Source organism: Cyanistes caeruleus, chromosome 10 (assembly GCF_971803275.1).
Source record: "Cyanistes caeruleus chromosome 10, bCyaCae1.hap1.1, whole genome shotgun sequence".
Lineage (NCBI taxonomy): Eukaryota > Metazoa > Chordata > Aves > Passeriformes > Paridae > Cyanistes > Cyanistes caeruleus.
The window spans coordinates 11185914-11209817 of record NC_141710.1 but is presented as its reverse complement, the minus strand read 5'-3'; the positions used below and the strand labels follow the sequence as shown (position 1 = coordinate 11209817).

At 37.8% G+C, this 23904-nt stretch overlaps 1 long non-coding RNA gene across 2 annotated transcripts in view; it reads right to left on the bottom strand.

Moving 5' to 3' along the window:
* The window catches only part of LOC111933496 (uncharacterized), a 458147-nt gene that overhangs the window by 390715 nt on the left and 43528 nt on the right, over positions 1-23904 (bottom strand). For both annotated transcript variants that reach the window (XR_015274593.1, XR_015274594.1), the window contains exon 4: positions 18082-18158. This is a non-coding gene — a long non-coding RNA (uncharacterized LOC111933496). The remainder of the gene's footprint in view (positions 1-18081; positions 18159-23904) is intronic.

The following is a 23904-nucleotide window of genomic DNA, read 5'->3' as shown; positions in this document are numbered from 1 at the left end:
GTAAAGACACAAATTAAGACAATTCATGAAAATCCAGTGAGAATAGAGCTCTGTAGCAGTTAAAAAGAAAATACTAATACAACACATGCTCCTTAGATTTCATAACGATATCTATACTCTTTCCACTTTTAAAGGGGAAAAAAAACCCTAACTATGAACCTGCATGACTTCACACATCTTTGCTAATTCAGGGCCTCTGGTGATTTACAAATTACCAACTATAGGTCATAAATTTTCTTGTCTAATACAGGTTGATAACTCTCATTGTGTGCAAATGACTACATCAGCCCCCTTTCAGATGAGAAGGAAAGTTCTGCCACTAATTTCTTCCAATCATATTGTCACAAAAGAAGGCACAGAATTATCATATAAAGGAAAATTCATAATGACTTTTCCACTCTACGACAGGCACACGCTTGTCAGTGTGCATGGGGTCCCTTATTTGGAGTAATGCAGACAAATAAACTGTAAAACCAAGATTTGTTGGCATCTTTAAAGATCCTTACTAGTTGAAAAAGAGAAAAAAAAGACCATTTCATATATGTAACCTTATATTAAAGGGATATTCAAAGTGCAGAATAAGAAACTCATTATATCTTTAAAACTGTAAAAGGCTAGGTATTCATATATCAAAACATTAAAAAACACACTCACTGCTCCAGAAGCTTAAATTACCTCTCTGACAAAAGTGAAGAAAAAATAGACTAATTAGAAGAAGTATCTATAATCAGTTTGCTGAAAAACCTTAGCTATCCAATTTTTTAAAAGAGAATCTATAGTATCACATTCCAAATTATTACACCTTTTTCTCCATACAAAGGTATTCTACTTGTGAGATTTATTCATGGGAGGAAGGCCCATGCCCTAAGAAAGACAAATGACAGAACACATTAACTCATAGACTGAACACTTTGAGGGTTATTCAGCGACTCACTGATTCTCCATATTTTTGTCATGTACAACAGTGGCTTTATTCTAGAAGATGTAATCCCCATCCTAGTTACTCTAGGTAGTTTGACAGAACTGCACTTCCCCAAGAATATTTTATTGTAACCATAAATAAGTATTTGTAGAGTACCAGAGATAATTGATGTTGGCTGTGAGTAACTCTGTTAATAACAGCTCCCTCCAATGCTCTAAATAAAATTTATTTATGGACACATAGGAACCATATAAAACACAGTATACACACTACTACAGACATCAAAAACTGGTTAAATAAATGATGTTTCATTTGCATGTGAAGGTAATAAACATTCATGCATTTGCTAAATTTATTTGTGCCTTACATCACTCTCTGGCTCCTCAGCAGTACATAAGTCTCTGCAATGAGAATTCTAGCATTTCCTGACTCTTCAAAACTCTATTTCCCCAGGATTCTTCTTCTCCCATACTACCCCTATGTTAGTTACTAGTATTCCTGTATCTTTTTCACTCCTGTCTCTGTAGAGTAATACAATTTTTGTTACTAGCCTTCAAGCCTTTCTAAAACCCTAATTATAACATATCAATATTGACTCTCTTTAAATTAGGGTCAGTAAAGCCACTGTCTTAGTCTTGCTTTGCATCAAAGATACATCCATGTAGGGTTTCTGAAGCTGAGTGATAAACATTAGATGTTTTTACAGATGCCAGTCCAGTGTGCAGCAGCGTGTCATTAGCAAGGATTTTCAGATCTCTGTGTACAAAGTACTGCACACGAGCACCTTGCCCAGCCCAAGGCATTAATTGTTACTTGCAGAGTTAAAGAAATGGTAGAAACCATGTAGCTAATGCATGTGTTTAAATCTATATATGTTATCTTTGAATATAATACTAATTACATGAAATATAAATTTCAACTTTGCTACTCATGAAGATTTAAATTAGACCTCTCTTCTCTGACTTAGCACTCAAAAGACAAAATATACCTACTTAATCATATAATATTAAAATTTATTCTTCAGCCATCACTCTGCAGTTTCTCTCCTAGCATGAAAACCAATTCTGATTTCACTTTTTTTACCAGCACTCACATTTTTTTTTTTTTCACATATAACTTTTAATTTATCCCATGTACCTTATGTCTAGATATGCTTTATGCTCTTATATGCATGTGTTCAGCAAACTACTTCTAGGATACCTTTCTGCATTAAGTAGAGCCAGAGATAAAATCAGCTGAAGCAGCTTTGAATCCAATTAATCTTTTAAACAGTATATCACAGGATTTGTATTCATGACAATGTTTCCTAAATCTTGCTAAAAGACTACAAAACAAAACATTCCTTCTTAAAAGAGGTTTTGAAGGATGTGGAGCATAATATTTGAGGAACCCAACCCTGCTCAGAGTGTTGCAGTGGGAAAAAAAAACTGAGTCATTTCAAATAGAAACTTTTACAGTTAAAAAATTCTCTCTTCATTGAAATGGAAATGCTTTTTCAATTTCACATTTTAGCATTACTAAAATTTAAAAAAAGACATTTTTATAAAGTGCTATAACCTTACCTTTCAGATTCTTTTTTTGTAATGCCACTTGAATTTTTATTGGGTTTTGTATTTATGTTTTGTTCCTACTAAACATTCAGCTATAATACAAGTACTGCATACTCCTGTCCCTTTCCAACTTTAGATGATTTTCTTTCCAAACAATAAGTATAAAAAAATTATTTCTGCTTCACAAGTGCCACTCATGTGGAACTAAACTAAATCACACAACAATTAACAATATGTTAATGAACTAAGCCACAAGTTTAATGAAGATGAAAAAAGCATTTCCAGCAGTTATAGTGAGGAGATTATTTTAAACAAAAGCTTCCTGAAGCTAAATACATCACATAAACAATAAATTCCTGTTTGTGATTACAAAAATTGATTTTTATTTGCAATAACTTGCAAATTTAGCAAAAGGCAGAGACTAGAAATGGAGCATTTCCTGCTAAAGTGGAAACTTATTCATCTCTTGAAAAGTGGAGCATGACAACCATAAAATACAAGGATTTTGGCAAGTGATCACCACACCTGGTATTATTTAATAGGCAAAATGCAAGCAGAAGGTATAGTTGTTTCAAACTGAAATTAATGAAATATTGGCTTCGGAGAGATCATTATTTTAATACAAGAAGAAGTGAGTTGTCAAGTTATGAGATAAAAATATACCTGATATTACAAAAACCAGGTGGCTAATACACCTTAAGTAGGTATATATCTTGTTAGCAGAAATCCTATTAACATTAATCTCCATTTTCATACACACATTTTAGCTCCCCCTCACTTGCTGAATTGAATTCTACAATTATTTACAAGGAGAAATATTAGGCAAAGGAACATTAGGTTAGAAACCTCCAGAACTATTTTTGAATATTTTTTCATCCTCCCCAAATTCTTTTAATAGGATTTAATACTAAAACTAAAAAAGAAACATAACACAAAAAGTTATTTGACTAAGAAATATTTAGCTCAGAAAATTACTGGATTGATTACTGTTTTGAACTCCTCATTACAGTTGCTCACCATTCATTCCCTATAAATCTCAAAAAGAGCCAACAGTGGCACTCCCAGCACACAAATGGTGGATGACACCTGACTGGGCAGGTTTGTCTGTCTGGAATTCAGAGGAGAAATTAAATTCACCCTTGCTCAAGTGGCAGCTTCAGCCACTGCTGCAAGATGCAGACTCTGTGTGTGACACACATGGGGAGAGGACTTTGGCCACATCTGTGACCATTCCTGGCCACCAACAACATTCTGCATTTCACAGCCAGATACATACAAGCTCATCTGGGTACATCAGTTTTGCTGCACTCCCAAAATATCTTTGATACCCAAATAACATTTTTTCTTGCTAAAGACAAAAGCCATTTTAGAGTTGCCATTAATAACATCTATCTTGTTTATTAATGGTCTTAATTCTGCTTAGAACTCTTTGTAAACGTTTTTCGTAATGTAGTCCACTCATTTGTCTGGCATGGACTTTTCTGTTTGTCTATTGTCCATATGCTCATCAAATCCAAAATATAATTGACTGCATAAGCTTATTTGCATGGCTTCCCATCTGTCCCTGTCAAGTAAACTTTGTTTTATTATTTACTAATGGAAAATTAACCTTCTGTGCTCTTGAAAAATGAATCAGTCACCTCCATCAGGTAATTTATTGTCCTACTGAATTTGTAAGGAGGGCCCCATTATCAGCAAATATTAAGGGAGGAGAACAAGCACAAGGGCTCTACCACTTCCCAGCAGGAACAGCACTGCTCTGCATAACAGTTTCTGCTTCCTTATAGTTCATTAAGCTTTGTCACTAGAGCCTCCACAAGACACTTCATCATCATTCTGTAATTCAAATTGAAAAAAAAAAATAAAATTTATAGCACATACACGAATTGCAACTTCATGGTGTTATAAAGTCATTCCTGGAATGATGCCACGATACATCTGGTTAATAAATACTGAAATGTGATTCCTTTCAATATGCATCTATTTAATAGATTACCTCTTATTCCTACTAACACTTAACACATGCAAAAATTAGATTTAAAATTGAAAAGTGAAATTAACTTCAGATTTCTTTATAATTTTACAGCAAGTAGGATTTGCTTAATTTAGACCGTGCACACCAATTGCAAGCATAACTCTGACTCCATGGCCCCTGAATGCATCCAAAACAACAGCTGTGCCACATACAGACACAAGCAGGATATATTTCCCAAAAAGGAAGCAGCAAGATCCATAATTTATCTTTGCACATAAAGGGGGAAATACTTCTTTAAGAGTGAGGGAAACCTCTAGTAACAAACAAGGAGGGTAGGTAAGTACAGCAGGAGTGAGCAATCCTCATTCGCTCAGCCGGCAGGGATCAGCCTTCACCAGGAGCAAAGGTTGATAAGTTAGGCTTCAGCATTCTTGTACAACTCGGTTTAGTGCCAAAATTGAACACAAAAAAGAAACTGGAGAAGTGCCTGGGAATGAAAATTCACTTCCCTGAGGTTTCTGAAATCTAACATGGTGTAGAGCTGTGATCCCATTACAGTGCAGGTGCTGCCATACAGAGCCATTTAAAAAGCAACATCACGGAACAATGCAGTGTGAGGTGTTCTACACCATGTCCCTGCAGCAGGGTCAGACTCAAACATTGCAAAACTGCTTTGGCAATGAGATTGCAAAGCACGTGAACAGTCTAAAACTATGCACATATATTTATTCTATCTACATAAATGGGATCAGTAACCTTTACATTTGAAGGATATTTCTTTACACCAAGCAGAAATAATTAATTAAGCTATTAATTAATTCCCAAGCAGCAAGACTTACTGGTGCATTCACTTAGCTCAGAAGCAGATGATATCTAGATCTTGTTACTACCCCTCATATGCTACTATGGGTACCTGTTTCAGCTGAGCAAAAGACCCACAAAAAATCAATCCATCAAGAGACTCCCAAACAGCATCAATACACATTTTCCTGCTATAAATTCAGCCCAAGCTTGTTATGACACAGGAGCTGACTGGCACTGCTTTTGACTGATTTTGTAACTTAGGTCAGACTCTCAAGCAATACAGCTCTGTTTCCAATCAAGAGCTTTGGAAATAACTAAGGAAACACATAAATTCTGATACAAACGGGAAAAGAAAATATGTACATAAACAAGAATACATCTATACACACACACCGACATTTGTTGATAGAAGTCCTTAGGTCTAGCCTTGCCTGAGAAAATGGTGAGTATTCAGATGCAGGCTTTCCTCATTACCAGAAACTAAAAAGTAATATATTCCCTCATCTCTTCTTCCTGTGTACTGCAGAGGAGAAGAGGAACACTCTCCCACCATTTTAGGCTTTTTCTTGCACAACTGGACTGAGATGCAAACACAAAAGTGGCTTACTTGGAAAACTTATTTGGCCATGCTTTGTGAAGTGACATGGTGCTCTTCTACTCCCTCTTCCCAAAGGGCCCTGAGAAGAGGAAGGCAGAATTGGTGGCCTGGCTCTGCCACTTTGTACCCCAGGAGGAGAAGCAGGAAGGGCACAGCAGTGACACTGCTTTGCACAGAGGAGCCCAGGTTACCAGTGTATTCTGCACTGTGCATTTCCTCAGTTTTTCCAAAAGTTAGAATTTGAATTTAGCTAATTTGTGGATTTCACAGTGTATTTACAATATATGGTGTAGGAAATAAATGTGAAATGAAATAAAGAAATTCATGTAGACACCTTAGACAGGTATACCTTCTACTTTCAAATAAACAAACAATTCTCATAGATTTCTCTGGGAGTCCTGTATGAATAACGATCAAATAAAAACTTTGCAATCTACCTTTATGTGTTTTTATACATTACAATTCATAAATATGCAATATGAACACAAAATATCCTCAGAGACACTACAACCATCCAGAAAAAAATAAAAAAACAACAGAAATATTATAGCTTCTCTTGCTTAATTTTTAAAAGCTGTGGCGTTGTTGGCATACTTGTCTAACATTTCAGAAATTCAACTAAAATACACTTTTGTGTCACTCCCAGATTTGGTAAGGCTGCTTCTTTGAAATATTGGGTGCTGCAAATTGAAGTTTTCATGGATACTGAGCACACACCTAAGCACAATTAAAATAAAGGCACCCCGTGACCAGTGGTACCCGGGCAGTGGCCTTGCTTCCAGCAGCATCTTGAGGTCTTTGCCAAGACTGTACAAGATTTCAAATAGCTGATTTACATAATCTAGCTCATTCCCATCTCAAGAGCTCTGATGTGCGATGTGACAATCAGCTGGGGGCTGCTCTGTGCGGCTCCCCTGTTGTCACCCAGGGGAGCTCAGGCTGTCAGGGCTCACACTGCCAGGTCCTGCCCTGCTGCTGCTCCCATGTGCTGCCAGACCCCGAGCAGTAAATCCCAGCTGATAATCGAACCCAGACAGCTGCACCCCACAGCAATTAGCAGCTTGTAAACTTGAAGCACTGAGCTAAAGCTAGAGGTGCTAAAGCCGGTGTGAAAGAGTCTGGAGGATTAGATGTGCAGACTCCTTAGCAAGCTTTACTTTGCCACAACAGGCTGAAGCTAAAAATCATGAAGTGATAAATTCCTCAGGATGCTGCTCTAATCAGCAGGTTTACATAAGCATGTCCTGCCTGCAAACTGCATTCAAACATGGAATTATTTAATCAAAAGGAAATTTAAGTGCTTGAAAGGAAATAAAGGTTTTATTATCTGCAGGCAATTGTTCAGTTGTAGTGTTCTCATTCATTGTCTGGGAGAACTGAGGTGATTCATGAATATATTCTGCTGTCAATTCCACTACACATGCAAGTTAACCGCTGAAATATCACAACAATTTTTATTTTGGTCCTGCTTAACTGCACCATCTTCTCTCAATGTAAAAGATGAATTGCCCAAGGACAATAAATCAAAAACTAAATTAAAATAAAACATTAAATTTTCCATGTCACAGTCTCATTTGCCTTGTGTTAAAGGCGATGGAAGTTCATTGAAGTCCAATGGAAAGGTGAGGAAAATTAGGCCCTGCAAAAATAGTGAACAAAAAAGTTTAGGAAATATGTGGGGTTTAGTCAGCATTGCAGCACAAGCAGCCCAAGAATCAGCTGAATGCATTCCATAATCAAAAAAACAAACAAGCAACAGCAACAAAAAAAATAAAGTCTGTTGAAAAATAAATAAAAGGCATTAGCATAGGATTTCATGGAAGATTATTTTAAACATGGCTTTGACAGAAGTTTAGTGGACTTTTTTTGTATGATTTTTCTTTTAATTGTAAATTTACTTTTGTTTCCAAGGTCTTGCTTCCAAGTGGCAAAGTCCATTATGTACCTGTTGCTCAAGACTGACAAAAAGACAATTTATGATCTTTTGCTCAGCACATCCAATTACAGTATAGAGCAGGAAGAGTAAAGAAATTATCTCAAGTTTTCCACATCCTTTAGATGAAAAATAATGACTAGAACACCAGTCTGCAAAGCCTCATCTTACTGAATTAATATTGACTCAAAGGCAAATTCAATGTACTCCATATTTTACTTCATATAGATGATATTTATGCTGTACTTTCATCATCCTGATTTTTATCAAGTCATTGTTTGCTGACATACTTGACTTAGGTGTGATTTTGACTCTCAAACGGTCACGTAATCATTGGCCTCTTTTCACAGTCCATTATGTTAAACTAATGCTGCAAAAACATGATTATTTCAGTCTTAGAGCAGTTCAGAGACATTAAATATTTAAAAGTTTTTCCTTTTAACTGCTGAGTGACTCCTGAATAACCATTAACAAAAAAAAAACAAAAACCAACACCATCTAACAGATGCAAATGTAAAAAAAATCACTGGCATATTTCATTGGTTTATTTCACACTCTGTTGTTACCCTCTTTTGGCAGCGACAAAGTGACAAAATGAAGGGGAAAATGAAACACCTGACCGCTGGTATCATGACGCAGATGTTGGATCCAGTGAACGATGCAGATCAGGTCAAGTGTAGCCTGTCTTTGCTGCCCCCAGAGAGAGTGCCTGGCATATCTGCAGCTGCAAGGGCAGAGGTTTCTGTGTGTAGCACTGTGACCTACATTTAAGGTGCACATCCCCTTTACATTTTCAGTAAACCAGTAACCTGTAATTAACATTTCAAATGCAAAATGTACTGCAGAAGGGCGGTGCTGTTCAACCTACTCTGTCACGAGGAATCATCATTTCCCAGTCTTTACACCACCAAGGCACATGCATAAAACATATTTATCTGCTAGCATCCTCAGATTTCTGCCACCTTGATATATCTAGCATCACACTGACAAACTGAGACTCCTTTGACCACACAAGCACAAACAAACATAACAGAAAAATAATCCAACTGTATGAACGCAAAGGCCTTGTGGAGAAAAAAGAAAATATACAGGTGTAAACAACGGAAAATTTACAGAGTGTGTGTGCATGGGGAGGCAAGGCTGAATTCCTCAGACCACTGGGAGCACTCCCCTTGTTCCACCTGCAGCACTGAAAGATCAGGCACTAGACAGATAATTCCCCTGTGTTACATAAGGCAGTGGTTTTGGAGTAGAGCTGACAGAAGTGCTTTACCTTATTCATGGGCCAGCTCCTCAACGTTGACTTCTGGCACACCCAGAAGAGGAGGCAAATCAGAGACACCTCAAAATTAAGTCAAGAACCAGCCTGTTCTTATCTCCCTTTGGTATCAGAGAGTGAAATCTCTTTGGGGAGGATTCTGTTTATTTGCTGTTGAAGAAATGCTTACCTGACTGGCTACAGAACTGAAAAGAGCAAATCTGACTTCAGGTGAGGTTTCCATCTCCGTGTCACACACCTGCTTCCCACTCACCCGACTGCTGAGTGTTCTCAGGGACTCGGGCAGTTCTTCTCCAGACATGTGGAGGTATGGGAAGTGCCAGTGGCTTCCACTGTCACACAGCCTGTGGCCAGTCCCTGTGACACCTCAGCTAGGTAGGAAACAGGTGTGGGAGCACAACCTGAGAACTACTGATGTAACACATAACTGAAAACAACCACAACCATAAAGTCAAACTATTGAAAACCCTTAAATCCCTTGAAACACATTTAAAGAGTTATTTAAAGAAGCCAAAGGTAAAGACAATTTGAAAGCAGTCACCAGTGCTAGCAATATAAGAAAAAAATGTCACTATTTGTTGTATTGAAGACCTCTGGAAATAATTTTACTGTGATACCACCACTGAATGCTCTGTAGAAGTGTGTTAAAACTGGGCTGTTAAACATGTGGACATTCACATTTATATAACATTCTGTGAAGATCCTAGGAAGGCTGGAGAAATGATACACTTTAGAGACACATAAAAAAATTGATAACCATGAAGTTCAGCAGTGGCTTGGCAGCTAAGGAGAAACAAAAACAAAAACAACAACAAAAAAAAATCAACCAAAAAGTAACCAGATGAGTGAAAGTAGGCCAAACAGTAGTAGTTCAAACAAAACCCAGAGGATCTGTACTATTTTTTAAGTGATTTCTGTGACACATCACAAGTGAGCAAATGCTCCAGAATAAAACAGGACACTGGGTCAGATCCTGATTTCAGAAAGGAACACTGACTGCAGCCCCAAAAGTAAGACACTGAGGTGAAATACTTTGTGTTTTCCAAGTATTTTATCTAGGAGAATCAGTGAGTTGCTGACCAGGGCACATAGATTTAACAATTTTCAGCCCTGAGGCAATTTGCTGCATCATCTAAATCACCAGATGTACACAAGAGTAAAAGAAGAGCTGCATCAAAACAAAACATTGACTAGCTATCACATGCAAACATGAAATTTGGAAATCATCATGAAAGTTGTAGGCACAGTGTATGATCCAGAAACCAGGCAGGCATAAAATTGAAATATTAAGGAAAGCTTATTATATTTTTATGGTCTGCTCACATGCCTAAAATATTATTTTACTGAAACTAGGTCAGAAAGCTCAGCATCTTGCAGGATCAAATGCAGAAAAATCCAATATTAGGACTAAAAAGAGAACTGGTGAAGAAATTGGATTCTTTTTTTGCGCAGTGTTCATAACATGTTTCCAACATATCCAGTCTCTAGACTGCTCAAATAATTCTAGACATCTTACACTTCTAAAAAGAAAACTTTTGCTTTTTTTTTCCCTTGAGGTATATGGATGGTTCCATAGGATTGTCCAGGCATAAAGTTATGGTGTTGGGAAAGCAAAAGCTCAGCTGGAGTTGAGACTTAATGACCAAGAGTAAAGAGAGCTTCTACAGCTACAGTGATGGTAAAGTGTTAATTCTGATCTCACCACAGTCACTAACTGGTTTTCTTTTGAAGCTGCTGCAGTGTATTGGGCAGAATACAAACTTGCTGGAGCTCACAGGAGGGAGAATTGAGACCTCACCATCCTTGGCTGGCCTGAGACACAGCAGCCTTTTCATCTGAACCACACCTTACAGCTCAAGAGTGTCAAAAAGAGCCCAAAAGAGAAATGCATTGTCCTACTGTGCATTACATGGAACTGGAAACCACATCATGAGCACCACTGACAATCACTAATTTTCAGGATCTGGAATTCTGCTGACACCATCTTTGTTTTGCTTCCAGTGCATTCTGTCAAATGAAAAAGCCTAGGAGTCAAGCAGTGAAATCCAAAAACAAAGATGACAAAAAATCACCTCTTGCATCTGTATTAGGGGGCAAATCAGTGGTTGAAATTTTTTCTTCCTCGTCTTGCAAAGGGCAAGAGACCAAAAAAAGCAGAGATATTAAAGATCTTCCTTTATTCAAACTCAGTTATTTGAGTCCAAATCTGACTTGCACCTGAGCAGAGCATTATCTCACAAAGCAGAAAGTGCCAGCAGCTTCACTGGTATTAGCAGAAAGAGAGCAGAACCCTAAATAATTTAGATCTAGTTTTCTAATGCATTTCCAGAGTTCAATTTTCTAATGCATTACTAGGCATCTGAGTGAAGCCTTCTTTACACAGTTTTTCTAAAGAACTATATATATTGTAGAGAAAAAATAATTGTTTGCAAAAGTCCCTCACTACAGACTTGTCCTTGTTTGCAAAAGTTGATGATTCTATGACTGACACATAAACATTCAGCTAAATTGAACCAGAAGTTGCCTGAACCAAGAGCAGTGTGAAATAATTCTACCAGATGGGAGCTCTAAACATTATGTTTCTGACCCTGATACAATAAACAGTGTGCAGGAACCTTATTTAGATACACATTAACACATTTTTAGGAGAAAATGTGTGTTCTGTGACAGTTGTATTCCGCTCTCTTCAAATGAATTGTTTGTGCTTTCAAACACAGTGAACTGGGGAGCTAAACTAAATAGAAGAGATGTTGTGAGCCTGCCATACCTTCTGAAGCATAGCTTTGTGTCATTTAAAAGGAAAACATTGGAAGGAACACAGTAATATGTAAACAGTCTTTCCATTGCTAGAACTGCCTGTTTCCTGCAGCTCCTCTGTGCTAACAGCAGCCGCACAAGCAGCAAGGTCCTCAGCAAGGAGAAAAAGGGGTTGAAATCCAAATACTATTTCTTTGAAATTTCAGAGAGATGCAGAAAGATAGAAAAACCCAGGCTCTGAAGTGAGACAGACCCACACAGACCAGATGATCTCTTGATCAGAGATGAGCAACTTCTCTTGATCCAGCCAAGGGAAAACTGGAACCACATGGAAATATCTGTACAGAAGATGAAGCAGGTAGAAATAATAAGATCTTGGCCCTCTAGCCCAAGAACTTAAAAATCTTTAATTGCCACTCACAATAGCTGTGATTTTCACTTCTTCCTATGCTTATTGCAGTTCTTCAGATTGTTATTTCTACATCTATCACATGTGGTAACTCTTCAGGGACTGTAAAATCACAAACACTTCATAGCAAAACTGTGTTCAATCTGTTGAAACTCCAGCGTACATGTTATACAAGCAACAATTCATAAATCATCACTAACATTTGCCCTTGCAGAAGAGTTATGGAAACTTCTGTGCTTGACCTGATATTAAGCCAATTCACAAATATTACTCTTTGTGGGATGATTTTGCTTTTCCTTGGAAGCAAAATTTCAGGCTTTCTATTTACTTCATTTAACTGCATATATTTATTCCCCAAGCCAAAACAGCAGTTCTGGGATCCAAATCTAAAGTATTATTTCCCTACCAGAAATATACAAAAAAAAAGCAGAATTATATAAATATAAATATATAAATATTTATTTAAATATAAATATTCAATTCCTATGTTACATTTTTCTTCATTCCAAGCTTGTGGTTTCCTGACACTGAGGCCTGTAAGAATGGTCACATTTTTGGGTCCCCCTGGGCTACACAAAAGAAACCCGCACTAAAGAGATTAACATTAACTAAAGAGATAAACATTAAAAAGTTTGGGGTTTTCTCTAATATCTCTCTCTGCAGTCAGGAGTGAAAATTATTCTCCATGACACAATGGCTCAGACACAAAAAACTCAGCCTGTGCCTGGGAATTTGCATGTAACACCTCAGGATGCCAGGTACCTGAGCCCTTATGCTCCACACATCCTTGTGCCAGGACTTCCCACCATGACAGCAGTGTACATTATGGATTTCCTACTGACCATCAGGACAAGGAAGAGCCATCATTTCATCCAGCCCATGCTCTCCAGAACAGTAATGTTTTCTTTTTAGTCCCCTGGTCAATGCTGGTGACCCCAAAAGGTAGAAAGAATTGAAAAAACTTTGCAGGAACAGAAAACAAAGATCAGAACAAACACTTAACAAGACAAGAATTGAACACCTGGAGAGCATTACAGCAAGGACAGCCATGGCAGCAGATTAAAGAGAGGCACAAGGCTCAATTTAATCACAGTTTTCACAGATTTATGTACTATTACTCTCTCTATCCAACCAGTAGAATTTTAATCATTAGATTTTTGGTTTTCTTCCCTGTTATTTTGATCTCAACATGGTTCCAACTTGTCAGGTATTAGGGATGTAAACCTTAATTAGTTAGGAACAGGAATAAGTTCAATTTCACACTACAGAATTTCACACTTGATTTTAATCATAGCAAAATAAAACTGAAATCCAAAGTTTAATCTTAGAGTGACAATACTGGAAACTATTCTAATGATTTTCCTAAAGTCTGACTGTAGACTTGTTGGAAACTATGGTTTCCAAACTACTTGTCGTTTGTGGACTAGGCATCAGGCTAGACCCAGGGAACCTGGATTCAATCCCCAATCTCATGTTAATCTGAAGAGTCATTTTCCTAAACCAAGAAAGGGAGACTGCTTCTCTAGCAGGCACCGTTCCCCATTTCCCAGTCTTGCCTGCACAATCCTGCTTGGTTTTGTTCTAAGACTGGGAAGGAGCACAGGGTTGAGAACGTCTCCAGCAGCAGGTGTTCGACACAAAGAACACACCAAGCAGCTGCTGTTTCCTCTTTCTCAGCAAGGATTTTACAGTTATCCAGGGCAGCACAGAAAAGCACTCACGAGAGAGAAGTGGGGTAGCAAACCTTAAAGAAGTAAAGCAGCTGGGAAAATACAATTTTAAACATTGATTAACAGAACTTTACAGGAAATGTCATCTAGAAAAAAATCTTGGATCAAATTAGGTTGGGTGTAATGTTTACCTTCTCTTTTTGTTCCTCTTCTGGTAGCCCTTCACATTTCTATTTCAAATTGTCAAGTATTCTATTGCTTTGCATATATAGAGTATACATATACATAGTATCCTTAAAGAATGGAAAGAAAATTCTGCGGTACACCATCCTTCCCCAAACCATTTGCTTTCCAAATCTCCAGCTAATAAGAGGCTGCTAAAGTACATCTACCTCCAAAAGTGACATGCAACCTGAGTGAGTGCTGCAAGCTTTCAGCTTGAGACTGAAACTGTGGATAAGAGAAGCATAAGCAGTATATTTGGTTAGCCATTAATCTGGGCTAAGAACACAGACTATCAGGAAAATTGCCTTCCACTACCACTTATTGCAGTTACAGCTACATTTTATAAATGTAGCCATTAGCATGTTCTGCTCCAGGCTGTGCAAAGGGAGATAACCATGACCAGAACACAAACACTGGTGTGTGTTACATTTCAACAGAAAATGCTGGATTTTTGACCCCAGGAGCTAAAAAAAGGTGAAATTAATTTGACTAATACACACTGATACTGACTCTGCTTTGTGTGAGTTACATGCAGCATCCATCAAAGCTGAGTGTGAGGAGGAAATAATGAATTTGTGGATGCACATACAATGAACATTTCTTATGTTTTATAGATCTGTGGCCACTATTGGAGGCATTTAAAGAGGAGGAAAAATGCTAGTTACTACAGAGTAGAGATACAATTTAATAATGGTTTGCAAAGCAGAAGCTTTTAATTTTATAGGAAAAAAAGACTAGTAGTGGATAAAGAAAGAAGACCTGTTTTCAGAAAGAGAGAAAGGTCTTTAACTGTTGTCAGCCTGTGCATAAGGAGACAAGAACTGGATTTCCAGCACTCTCTCATTCCCAAACTGGCCTTAACAGTAATTTTTAAGCCCACTGAAAGAGATAAGTTCTCTTTAACTGTGTGACTGTCTGCACAGCTGCAGCATCTTAGAGAAATATTTGGCTTCATGTGCTCTAAACTCATGTTTTAGTTTCCCTGTCATAAGTGTTACACTTCCGTAGCAGAAGTTTAGACTTCTGTTTCACTGCAATATGTCTGTATGTTATTTTTTGTCTTCAGTTTGTTTAGTACCAAAGGCAAATCTGGGGGAAGATGACAAACCACAGCTGCATTTTCTTGTGCAACAGCCAGGGTTGGCTCACAGAAAATCTCTTGGAGTTTGCAACCCACCATGGAAACTTGGGGCTGGGGACTTTGTGCTGCCAAGTTTCCATAGTCACGTTTGTGGCTGATATTGCTGAACCTTGTGTCAATGAGAAAGGGGGAGGACAGAACAAGGAGTCACAACTGCAAGAAGCCCTCACTCCTGGGAGCTAGCCCAACTCATCAGAGGTGTCAGTCTGGGTGAAGCAGACAGCTGACTTCTGCATTCTCCAGGAGTCCACACTATTGTCCTGGCTGCTCCATTGCTGTGGGAGGCAAACTGCAACCTGCCCAAGCTGGCTCCATAGTTACTCATCCACAAGTCTCTGGAGAAACTGGAGTAATCCTTGAAGAATTATAAACATGCCTCTACATGTATGATAATGTGTTAATCAGGAGTAAAGGGAATAAATTTCTTCATTAGTTTGCAAGTTACCAAAACCAGTTCTTGTGGTTAAGTCCTGCAATTTTTATTATAATAAAATTAATGATAAAATTAATTTATTACTCCCTATACACACAGCTCTGCCCTTGACACAAAGGGATTTTTTTTTCCCCAAATTATCTGTGCACAAGACTTTTGAAGCTTCCTTTTGCATTCCTTTTTCACTACCCCATCCATCAGCCAGTGTTACACTAGTAGAAACAAAAAAAAGCAGAAATTTTTCCATGCTGTGCAACAGCAATGTCAAACAGGCCATGGAGCTCATAGCCAAGAAAAATATAGGAAAAGAGACTAAAACTATTCACAGAACTGCAAGTTATTTTGCTAGTGAATTTCCATAGGTCACCCAGTGTCAGCTACGAGATAATGATGACTGTGATTACCACAACACACCTGCTCACTCTGCACATAATTCCTGGTTTTGATGGACTCATGGCTTTAGCAGCTCTATCCAAAGATTGTAAGTCTGGCCCTGTATGTTTAGGGCACAGCAATACCAACAGAAGGCACTGCTCTTCACACTTTGCTGCACAAAAGCAGGCAGCCTCTTCAGCTGTTTCTAATACTCAAACAGGGAAATGTTTATTCCCAGAGCCAGGGCTCTTTTACTGGCAGACAGAAAAGATGACTGAAAGGGACAGGAATTATATTTGAAGGCAGGCTTGCAGAGAAGGGAAAGGGAGCACCAGTCACACCAATAACAGCAGAACACATTGATGTAATGTGGGATATTACATACAAATAGCCCTAGAATTATCAATTCCAATTCTCTTAGCAGAGATCAAGGCATCCCAAGGTAGAGAAACCTTTAGTGCTGAGAGACCCGCTGTGGGCACAAGACTACTTCTGACACCGGTTCAGAATGCAGCAGTTCCTTAGGAAATACGGCTGAGGGAGTTACACAAATACAGCAGGGTTGTCCCAAAAAGCTGGCACCATCTGACAGCTTCATAGGAGTCTCTGAAGTGACCATGTGATGTCAAACCACCTCCTGGAAGAAAAACCTCTATGTCCAATCAACAATCCCTTACCCCATGCTCCCCCGAGTTTCATGATTGCCAAGGTTATAATAACCCAGGAAGGTGATTAGAACATTGTTTTTCCCTGCTAGACAGTTGACTATTGTACTACAGATGAAATTATTTCTGAGGTATACTAAAACACTTACATGAACTGTAACCACCTCAGGTGACAGCTGTGTGTTTGACTGGGTTCAATTTACAATGTTAACATAGATAACAGACACCCACCCCATTGAGGAAGACAAGCCTAAATTCTGGGGTTTATGAGTATGGCTTGTTTTGAAAAGGTCTCAAAAGTCGAGGTCAGCACCTTTGGGGAAGAACGATCTAAGTAGCAAACACACAAACTTATCCCATGCCTCACCAAAGAATGTCTGTGCTGTCTCATTTAAAGTTTTCATGGAAAATATGGAGTGACTTTTAACAATGACATGAATATTGACATTTCAGTTGATGAGAGTCATTTTAATGATGGTATATTAAAAAGTAACTATATTTAAGTTCTAATAACATGGTTTTTTGACTGCACATAGTAGACACACAGTGCAGCTCTGTACAAGCAGTAGCTCTGTGAGACAGGATAATCTTAATCCAGACATACAGAGAAAATGATTTAATACAATACTGATTTGGATTTGGCTGCACAAACAGGACTATTTAGGTTCTGGATACTTAGTTATCACTGAAAACAAGCATGTTTATAAAACACCAGGTCAGCATTTTTTAGCCACCAGAGAGGAGGAAAAAAAAGTGAAAATTATTTTTCCTCTTTTTGTGCACAAATTGTATCACACCCTGACAAAGAGATTCAGACTATTAAAAGAGGAAAGGAGCCCAATTTTATTTATATACATTTTATTTATATATCTAAGGTTTTTTGTTTTTTTCTAAAAGAACAGGGTGTTATTTATGCTTCCTAAAATGGAAGGATCAGCATGGCAGTATTAACAGTGCCCAACTTTAATCCAAGTGTGTTAACAGACATATGTTTTTAACATAGCCAGTGGGTAAAGAGACAGGATCCTCCTGTTAAATTTCAGATTATGCTTTCCTGAAGTAGTGTCTGCCACCATCATCCTCATCCACAGAGAGTGTAAGGAAAATGGATTCCCTGGTCTAAAATTAACCTACATATAATCCCTCTCCTTCCTCACACCACTCCCTTCAAACTCACCTTATCCTTACAAACTCACTGTTTGTTTTCAGCCAATGGAAAAAAGAGTTTAGTTAGTTTGTCTTGATAACACCTATCTCATGGGTGTGGGGTAATTGTGTGTGCTCCTGTCAGCTTTTTGCATACATTGCTAAGTGTAAATACAAAATGGTTATCCAGGCTAATTACCTGCAGGGAGTTGTTAGCATATAGTCAGTCATGGATGGGGCTTAGAGAGATGTATTGCACCAAGTTCTTCAAGGTTACTGTAAAAAAACAGAAGCACAGTGAAGGGAAATAATCCTCTTTTTGGATGTTCTTATCTCTTTTCAACTTCTGAGAAAGTACTTCAGCATTTTTCAGATCAACTGCAATTTTTTCTCAGGTCAGAAAAGAGGCCAAGCAAAATTCAGAAGGAACAAAAGTTTTGAAAGCTAAATTACGTCCACTCTCAAAGAAAATTGTGCAAAATTATGCCTTTAAATTCAGGAAGCAGCAAATATATAGCTCTTGGTAACCTTAAACACCAGTAGTTATTTATTTATACTTAAGAAGTTCTACACCCTTCTGGAATAAAAGAATTTCTGTGCTGGTTCAAGCTGACATGTTAATTTTGCCTGCAATTATCCTGTACATTGAGTGAATGGATAAATACCCCGTGCTGGAACAGCCGTGTCAGGCACCTCCTGACAGCAAAGCTATTCCCAGATGGTGCAAAGCACTATTCCATGGTACCTGTGGTGGTGTGTGCTATCAACATATCCTCAAGTGGCCTTCAGGTACTTCACATGACAATTCTACCTCAGCTGCAGTTACAGAGTGCTGTTATCTGAGGAACACACCAAAGCCAGGGTACCACCTAAATAAATATGTTCTGCAGGTACAGGAACTACCACAGCAAAGCAGCTCGGATACTGTTCAGTTGTGTGAAGGCTTTTGCATCATGTAGAATAAATTAGTAGACAGAATAAACTAATCATGCTTTAACAAAAGAACAGGAACAGAGACCTGTATTTTTCATGCATTATTTCAAAATTTTCCAGGTTATACAAGTGCTGTCTCTTTTGTCACTTTTTTCTCTCACATCAACAAAAGATTTAAAAACTGTGGCTTATAGGAAATTTGTAGCCAAGAGATTAAATAATTCACAACATAAAACTTTTCCAGATTCCCAAAACATTACAAATTTTCATTATATTAAAAGATAAATTACATACACTTCTGAAAAATGTTTGCTGAATCCCCCAAGACAACTAGACCCTCCAGAACAAGGGAGGTCTAAATTATACATGTATGAATACATGTGTTTTAAAGTGAATAAATGTAAAAGGTCAGTGTGCTACACAGTAAGAAAGAACCCTAATTCTAAACAAACTAACTGAAGTTAAGGTCTCATTTTTGATGAAAACATCAATTTTGATTGACTTCTCCAAAATGGTTTCATTTACATTTGGAAATGCATCTTTAAAAAAAAAGCCTTTTTCCTTCTGCTGCTCTTAGCGTGCCCTCTCCCCTTACACAATTTCTGAAAGTGGTTTCAAGAGAAAAGTGAGTCATTTTAGACTGACTGATCAGCCTCAAGAGAGTAAAAAGGGTTGTGTTAGTTTTCACTAGCATGGAGCAGGGAGGAGCTCTTCTCTACATAACTGGGAAACCTGCTGAGTAAGATGATGTTCTTTTTATACTGCATAATGATCTGGGCATGGACCAGCTTTTCCAGAGACAGCTATTCATCTGCTTAACTTGAGTGCATTAAAATTCCCTGCTCCCCTATCATCAATTTCCTCACTCTTGCACCTCCATTCTGACCAGAGAGCATCACAAAATCAGGTGAAGGAGTAATTGCTTCAAGTGCTTCTTGATGATTTGAAACAGAGCTATACCTTTTCCAAGCAGCAGCAAATCAGCCAGGTAATATTATGCCAATAACTAAAAGCAGGCATAATAGAAAATTTCAGAATTAAAAGTGGTTGAGTGCAATTTAAAAGCACAGAAAACACTCCCTTCCCTTCTGCAGCCTGCTCAGGGAAGCATGTACCATGTCCAAGCCTCAGAGAAGGAGTTTAACACAGTAAATATAACACTATTCAGAAGCCTCCTCCTCCTCTCCCAGAATTAGGCAGAATCAACAGAAGCACAGAGATTATTTCCTATGTAAAAACTTCCATATATCATTTCTAATTTAAGGTTTGGTCACTTCTTTGTTCCTCAGTCTTTTTCTAACAGCAGGACCTTCGGAAAGTGCAGAGTGACAGCCAAGATACTTTGGAGCTGGGCTGGTTCCCAGTGCCAGCAGAGATGGAGGAGGTGTGGGTGTGAGCACAGAGCCATTGCCAGTCACAGCAGCAGCTCTTGCTGCCCCCTGCACTGCTGCTCAGCTCCTCCAGATGTGCCAGTGCAGATTACAGGTGTCACCTGTGCAGCAGGACACTGCTGCTCAGCCCAGGTATTAATAGATCTCTTATTCATGCTCTAAATAACCTCCCTAAAATTCTGAGATCAATCAGCTGGAAAAAGAAAGAGAAGCAGTACAGGAAAACACTATTTTCTATCATTCTTCTCTCCAGATATAAAATCAGTACTCTCTTGCACGGCTCTACACTCTTACTGAGCACTAAGAGCATCCTGATCTTTTTCATGTCTGCTCTGAGATGCGAGTCATAAACATCAGCCCAAAAGATGTTATTGCAGCTGTCTCTGTTCTGAGGAACCACTCCTTGAATACAGTTTTTGTCTTCAGTTTCTAAACGGAATTTTATTGAAGAGACCATCTTTAGTTGTCAAACTTTCTGATCTTCAGTCCTACAGAAACAGATCATGGTAGTATAATTTTCAGAAGAAATGGAGATGAATTATCATAGAAGATTTTCTGAGATCTTTCCAAACAGATATTGTATTGTCCTTGGTAACAATGGATGAGACCCTTTTGACCAACTTTAAAAACTGGGATACTTCAGGTACAGGATGTACAGGAGGCTGCTGCACATGAGCACTCAAATGATTCCCAGTAATTTCCAGGAAAATCAGATTTCTGTTTCTACTAGGAAGTATTATCATTTCCCAAACACAAGTAACACAGCTTTCCATTAGGAATTATGTGGAAAAAAATCAAAAAACAAAACAACCCAAAACCTGAGCCATTTCTGTCAGTTATTACATGTGAAAAAACAAAACCTCAGACCACTGGTAAGAAGGCAAGAAGCAACAGGCTGTCTTCTAAAAGACAGAAAAAAAATACATTATATAACTTGTGAATAATCTGAACTGCAGTTATTACATCTGCAAGCAAAAAACCCAAGCATTTTTTATACAAAACAAAAAAAGAAGCAGCTCAGTAAATCTTCCTTAAGCCAATCCTGAAGTTCTAGTGTTCAAAAATTCCTCTGTTCCCAAGGAATTCTGAAAACCCTTGTGCACCCTCAAGTGAAAAATCTCTACTCCAAACATGGTTTTGGGACTTGACTTGGTTCCAATCATTAGCACAGATGATCCTAGAATAACTACCAAACCTTTATTTTACCTTTATTTTATTGATTTCTCTTTTTATTGATGCATTTCCAAGAATATTCAAGCTGCTTTTCCTAATTTGGAGCAAATTTTTGTTTTTCCTTGTCCTCTGACACATCTAGATGTAGGAGAGCTCCTGTGGATAATGACATTATAAATAACCATACAGTGATGGTAACAAGTATCATCTGTAACTAGGATTTGTTCAAATTCTCTGAGCAGAAATCTTCCAAGGTGGCTGCAGGAGATGCCTGCTGAATACAGGGTTCTTTGTGCACTTAAACAGATGTTCATCCTGCTTATTCATCTTAATCTGCTAAAAGTATCTTAGCTAGAAACATCTTAAGAACAATTTTATCAGCTTAACTGTACAGTAAGGAACAGAACCTGGGACATGATTAGAGCACAAAGAATTATAAAAGCCTTGAACATGTGCCACATATAAATTGGCATTAAGCCGACCCAAAAAATAACCATTTTTCTTTTCAGAAGGATGCGTCTTCATAGAATTGCAGCATGTAAGTTAATGGCTTTTATAAATCTTCAGTAAGAACATAAAAAACATAATGAAACTTAATGAGACTTAACTATGATGTAAATCTTAATTCATCTTACTCCAACCAGTGATTTTCAGGGATTTTTATGGTAGTATTTTTGAAGCTGTTTTCTCACAAACAAGAGATTTTCTCTCAGTGTCTCTTTAGGTTGCCTCATGAAATAAGTCGTGTAGCACTGAAACACCCCTTGCAGTCTAGAATTCTATATGTCACAAAAGGAAACAGACAGCTGCTTTGATTCACCTTCTTATATTCAGCTGTCTTGCCCCCCATCTAATGCAGAAACCATTAAGAAGATTAGGTAAATAGATTCAATTTGCTATGTGCCAATCAATATTACAGAGTCTGTGTGTTTTGTGTTCATAAAAAGAAAACAGCACAAGTTAATTGCAAAACCACATATCACAAATGACTACAAATCTGCTTTAACTATCTCCATTTTTCTTTATTTCACGATGGCTTTAGTAACCTTCACACTCATCTCACTGAGCCATAAACCCTGATTAGGGGCACTAAATGACTGGAATGTTCCTGGGAGCTGATTACATGCATTTTGCTTATGGCTTATCAAGTCTTATCTACTGATAAGTTCTTCCTCATCTCCCTTCTTCAGAATACAAGCTGTGGGATGTGGAAAATATTCCACTGGTTTTATCAAAGACATAAATGAACTGAATCTTCACTGGTATAATACTCTGTGGTCTAAGGAACCAACAATTCTTTGCCAATTTACCTACCCTGACACTGTAGATTCCACTAATGGATACTTCTATGGGTTTAAACATGACAAGACATATTTGTTTCAGGATCTTTTTAAAAAATATTTTTATGGCTTTAAATATTTTGTTTTGAATTGGACTTTTCCACAGAGGTGTCATCACCAAAGCCAACAAACAACCTCCAAACAAAACAAAAGCCCAAAAAAGGCACCCCTGCCTTCCCAAGCCCACCCCCCACAAAAAAAAAGAAACCAAAACAATAAAATTAAACCAAACAAAAAAAAACTTAAGTCATTAACTAAACAATTCAACTCTATGCAGCATAAAGGCATAGAAATTAAATAGCTGGCAAGAAAGATTGATCTTTCCAGCTGTACAGTTTTCCATGAAAAAACCATCACAGATCAGCAACTTTTCCCACAAAGGCAGAGGGAACAGAAAGAGTACAACAGGTGCACTCTGTAGCTGTAAATTTCTTGCACAGCTGATGGAACTGACTCTCCACTGCATCAGTATTTGGACCAAAATTCAAGCAGATCATATCAGAACATAAACTGGCAAGCACTCATTCCTTGTTCATTGTTTTGGAGATTTCTTGTATGAATTCAGTGACAAATGGAAGCAAACGAAGGGTTTACCATTTCTGTATCACAGTACACTAGGAAAGAGCCTTAAGATAAGGGTGGGAAATGATTCTTTACAATGAAACCTTACCATGCCTAGCTCTACAAAACAGTTACAGAACAAACTTGCAAAAATGTATAGATATTGCAGGAAAGAGAATCTGGAAAGGCAGATGTCAATCTACATCACTTTTGGAAATAACAATATACAGAAATAAAATATTTTTTCATATATTTCTTGTAAATAAGATTTCTATATATAAAATTTATTGAGAATTTATTTATTCTAAAGAGTTTCTAATAATCACAATGGCTCTCAACACATGAAAACCCAATTTAAATCATCTGGCTTCATTTTTCCCCTGCTAATATAAGTCTTAAGCAGGTGATTACTCATATCTGCTTTAAAGTATGCTAACAACCACAGAAGACCTGACTCTGCCTGTACTATAGGCCAAAGACTTGCCTGCATTATATTGGCTACTCCCATTACTTGGAGACAAACATTTAAATGCCTGCTTGATTAAAGGTTCAAAGCCTGTTTTGAATATTATAATCCCATGGATGCTATATTTTTCTGAATCCATTGTATAAACACTGAGAACT